Below are 5,370 nucleotides of genomic sequence, written 5' to 3'. Positions count from 1 at the left end.
TGTGAGAAATAAATGTGTATATAAATTGTTGTTTATGAGCCACTTAGTCTATAGTATTTTTGTTATAGAGGCCCAAACAAACAAAGACGTGGAGATTCCTGAATAATTTTGTTCCTTCCTTACATGTACATATAATTATAATTATCAGCTAGGTATAGAAGACTAGGCTGAAAATTGTTGTCCTCAAATGTTAAAGGAATTGCTCCACTCTCTTCTAGCTTCTAGTGTGGCTGTCAAGAATGCCAATTCTATTCTTATTCCTAATCCTCAGATATGATCTATTCTTTCTCAGGAAGCTTTTAGGATCTTCTCTCTCCTTGGTGTTTTGTAATTTTAAAAGCATGTTGCTAGAAAAAAAGAAAGACCTAAAAATCAATCATCTAAGCTCCCATATTAAGAAACTAGAAAAATAAGAGTAAATTAAATGCAGCGTAAGCATAAGAAAATACAGTTTTAAAAAATTAGAGCCGAAATCAATGAAATTGAAAACAAAAATTAAGAGTGGCAGGAGCTGCTCCACTTCCTCCTGTTTTCAGGGAGCTGGAGCTTACTTCTCCAGGGACTTGGCTAGGAAGGGCTCTCTAGCGTCTGGGCCACACTGCAAAGGCTGGAGTGTTTTAAGAGTTTACATGTCAGGAAGAGTCTGTTACTTTTAAAATTAACTTAATTGTCCTTTTAGACTGTTTATTTTTGGATCAAATCCTATGCCAGGGATTTTAACTGCACTTTGAATGTATTACCAAGGTTATGGTGACCCCTAGATGCTATTTTTGGAAGAAGGAGGAATGGTGACAGTCTGCAAATCAATACTCGAGAGCCTGAGAAGCCTCTGGATTTTGACTTCTGCAGTACCAATGTTATTAATAAAATTATTCTGCAGTCAGAGGGGCTCTGAAGCATTTCCCAAATTGGATGTGATGACTGAGGTCCTACAGATTATCATGTCTCCTGACAAGCATTATTTCAGGTTATCTACTTTTGGAAATTTAGAAAGTTTGCAACTTGACTTCCAAAGATTTTTATTTGATGCAAGCATTTCATTATAATCAGACCCAGGTCAACAGATTTGATTTATTTGCTAATACCCTTTACAAAGACATTAGTCCTATCTTGCAAGGTATTTTATTCACACAAATAACAGGATTTCTTTCATTATAGCATGTGATTAGAATGAATGGGGCAAATACATTTTATGGAATATTACTGTTGCCCTGATTAAGAAGTTCCTGAATCTGAGGCTTGAGTATGATGGTTCATTGTGATGTTTATGTGTACATTCATGATTAGTTGAATTCTCATTCTGAGTATAAAAATCTTCATAATTTCTTATTGAATTTTCTATAGAGAAGATGCATGGAGAAGATAAAAGCAAGGTCGTCCCTGTACCCTAATAGCTATGTATTTTGTGAACAAATGCTTTCATGAAGTCATAGATTATCTGGTATTAGACTGTCCTGTGGCTCTGTCTTTTGAACTCATGGGAATCATTGTGAGCCAAGATGAATAAGTTATAGGTTCTATTACATTTAAGTAGAACATTTCAAGAGTCTAAAGATTTAAAGTTTGTTATTGAAGGCATATCAGAACTGTTCTTTTGTTTATTTACTATTAGAAAATGCAAAGGCATATGGACATTGCTTATTAGTTTAAATGCCAGAGATTAGATATTAAAGCAGTGGTTCTCTAAGTGTTGTGCCAAGACCAACAGCATCAGAATCACCCAGGAACTTGTCAGAAATGCTGGGGGTGAGGCCTAAAATCTGCATTTTCACAAGCTTCCCCCAGGAAATTCTGATGCATGCTAAAGTGTGGAAATCACTGTTTAGATACATTTTTAAAAATTAACATTTAATTGCCTTGAGGTGTTTGCTTTTACTTGTGATTTCTTTACAAAAGTTCTGAAATTGAGGCATCACTAAACAAGTCTGAACAATTCTTTATATGATCTATTTCTAAAGAATACCTTTTTAAGAAATCTGTGGACAAGATATAAAAGTCTTCAGAGTCATAGATTTTCTCCTTATTCTTAAAACTGTTCAATGCAGTACTTATTAGATACCTTCCGTTTGCCCATAAACATTTTTTGACCAAATCAATGTATAAAAAACCAGTTAGTGGTTTCTTACAAGACTAAACATACTCTTATTATATCTTATTATACAGTACAGCAATTGCATTCCTTGATATTTACCCAAAGTTGAAAAATTAAGTCCACATAAAAACATGCCACAGATATTTATAGAAGGTTTATTCATAATTGCAAAAACTTGGAAGCAACTAACATGTTCTTCAGTATATGAATGGATAAACTGAGAGAAATGGAGACAATGGAATATTTTTTAATGCGAAAAAGAAATGAGCCATCAAGCCACGAACACCCATGGAGGAATCTTAAATGCAGATTACTAAGTGAAAGTCTGAAAAGGCTATATACTGTATGACTTCAACTATATGAAATTCCGGAAACAGCAATACTGTGGAGACAGTAAAAAGATCAGTGGGTGGTTGCCAGGATTTGTGGGGAGAGATGACTAGACAGAGCACAGAGGATTTTAGGGCAGTGAAACCACCCTGTATGATACTATAATGGTGGATACCCATTATACATTTGTCCAAACCCACAGAATGTACAACACCAAGTGTACCCTAATGTAAACTGTGGAGTCTGGGTGATAATGATGTGTCCATGCAGGGTCTACCCTGGTGGAAACGTTGATAATGGGGAGGCTGTGCATGTGTGAGGGAAAGGGGTATATGGAAACCTGTGCCTGCAGCTCAGTTTTACTGTGAGCCTAAAGCTGATTTAAAAAATAAAGTCTACTAAAAAAAAAAAAAAAAAACTGGAAAAAAAATGCGAAATGACATGCTTTTGTGTGTGTTCTTTCTCATTCATCACATTCGATATTTATTTGATAACTTTCTTTTTTCTCCACTCACTCTTGTTTAAATGCTTATTAGCTGGTTATTATTCATCCTGGCATAAACTTGTATATCTCTTATCTTTTCTGTTTTTCCATTTTATTGTTTTCTAGGTATACTTTTAGAAAGAGCTCTTCAACTTTATCACCCTATTAGCTTTAAAACTTTTCTGCTATCACATTTAGAAAATATATTTATAAAATCTCTCCTGTTAATTTGTTCATTTTTTTACAAGTATTAGCACTGTCTTTTTGTTTCATGGATGCAATGTCTTTTCTTATCTCTCAACCATATGTATTTCTTCTACCTTCTGCTTTGTCCTTGTTTAAGTTCCTTCTTCTGATTTGTTTTTTGTTGTTTTTTTTTTTAAGTTGGAGGCTTTTCCGAATGTTATTTATATCTGTTTACTCATATTTAAGAAAGAAATATGTATACATATATACACACAAAACTGAATTGAATTCTTTTTGTGTTGGCCTGGTTTATTTATGAGTTAGTTTAATTATAGGATTAGCACAAAAGGGCCCGAGTCTTCATGCTGGAAAAACTCAAAATGTCAGTAATGGTGGGAGTTTTTCCCCTCTTAGGCCAGTCGCTACAGTGGGATCCTCCAGTCTTCTGCTTATGGCGTAAACCTTGCTGTCAGTACTCTACGAGTCAGTGGGGAAAGGGCTTGGGGATCCCACTTTTTTCTGTGAGACTACTAACAAACTTCCCTTTTCAGCACAGTTGCTTCCTTTCCTTTCTGTGTCTTGTCACCCAGTCGGGTATCTCTCTGATCAAATTTCTTGGTAAAACAAAGCTGAAGGATGGGCACTTGTCTGTCTGCCCTGGGTGCAGCAGTGTACCTGCTCCTCATTGAGACCACTCCCCAGTTTAATCACTTAACTCACCTTTTACAGGACTTGAAGCCTCAAATCACTATGCCTCTCCGGGGTGGTGCTTGTTGGGTTCTCCCTCAACAGGGAGCTTTCTCTCATGTACTCAGTAGGTTACCAAATTCATACACTTCGCAGGCTTTTTAATTCTTACATATTGTTCTCTTTGGTGTTCTTTTGCCTTGTGTGATCCACTCACTCATGCATTCACTCATTCAATAAATATTTTTTGAACACTTTCTCTATGCCTGGCACTGTATCAGGTGAAGTGGATGCAGTGAGCCAGTGGGCAGAAATCTCTTCCCTCATGTGCGTTACATTTTAGGAGCATGAGCCAGAGAATAAACAAACAAATGACATATGCAGTATGTCAGATGGTGGTCAGTAACACGTGTGGGAAAAAATAATGCGGGGAAGAGGTAGAGAACATGCTGGTCAGAGAAACCCCACAGATAAGGTGCTATTTGAGCTGACACCTGGCAAAAGTGTAGAAACAAGCCTTGCAGCAGAAAGTGAAGGAGGTCCTGCAGCTCTGGGCTGATTACGTGGGCATGGTTAGGTGCTCTTCCTCTGCTCCCATCGCATCTTGAGCATACTTTAATTATAACACTTATCATTATGTCCTATTGTGATTATTAAATTACATGTCTGTTTCCATGACTTGGCAGAGCCGCTGAACATCTGGAACTTTGTCTTACTAACTTTTATATTCTCAGAATCTAATACATCATATTAGACGTTCAGTGCATAATTGTTAATTCAATGAATAAAAAAGGAAAACCTCAAGTAAATTGCGGACTAGAATCAAGCCCTCAAGCTCTGAGTTTAGGGTTAGGAGGCTGGTTAGGAAGAAAGACTGTATATATGCTTTTGAGGCAAGCAGTCAGTGAGGGAATGAGGCACGATTACTTGCATGTGGCTACAGGCAATCAAAATGGGGTCAAAATGGTTAGCAGAGGGACTGCCCCACTAGTAGACGGGAACTGTTACAACAGGCTATGACAACGAAGACAGATTGCAGACTTCCTACTTAGGCACAGATGAGAATGTAACACAGAAGAAACCGGCTGCAACTGGTTAAAGCCAGGATGGTCAAAAACTTGGCTGACTGCTGACCCTTAGCTTCATTGTGCCCTTAATATCATAAAACTTCCATGGGGGAATTCCCACTCCCATCATGCACCTGGCGCCATGACAGTTCTGGATTAACCATCTTTAGTCAGGAAAAGAGTGGCACCCCGATTCCGGGAATTGCCCGCGCATTTCCCAGAAAAGCCTTCCTGTTTATCATAGAGTACCCCATACCTTCATTGTGCTTATTCATGTAGTGCCTGTGACTCAATCTTTGAGTGCCTGCACTCGTCCCTTGAGGGTATCCTTGCTTTTGCTCCACAATAGAATGTCTGTACTTTCACTTTGGTCTCATTTCCAGATTCTCTTATGCTTTGAAGACAAGAAGCTGCACTGGCATACTGGCAATGCTTGTAGATACCCTCTGAGATCAGTGTGCTTGTTTATACCAGAAAAAATGTCATCACCAGGCCCCTTAGTCACAAAGCGTATCACTAAGTCA

General features: G+C 37.7%; 1 pseudogene; it reads left to right on the top strand.

Moving 5' to 3' along the window:
* The first annotated feature begins 609 nt into the window (after positions 1-609).
* LOC112634593 lies at positions 610-1,243 on the top strand (annotated as a pseudogene).
* The last annotated feature ends 4,127 nt before the right edge of the window (positions 1,244-5,370 follow it).

Source organism: Theropithecus gelada, chromosome 1, assembly GCF_003255815.1.
Source record: "Theropithecus gelada isolate Dixy chromosome 1, Tgel_1.0, whole genome shotgun sequence".
Taxonomy (NCBI): Eukaryota; Metazoa; Chordata; class Mammalia; order Primates; family Cercopithecidae; genus Theropithecus; species Theropithecus gelada.
This window is presented reverse-complemented; position numbering and strand designations above follow the sequence as displayed.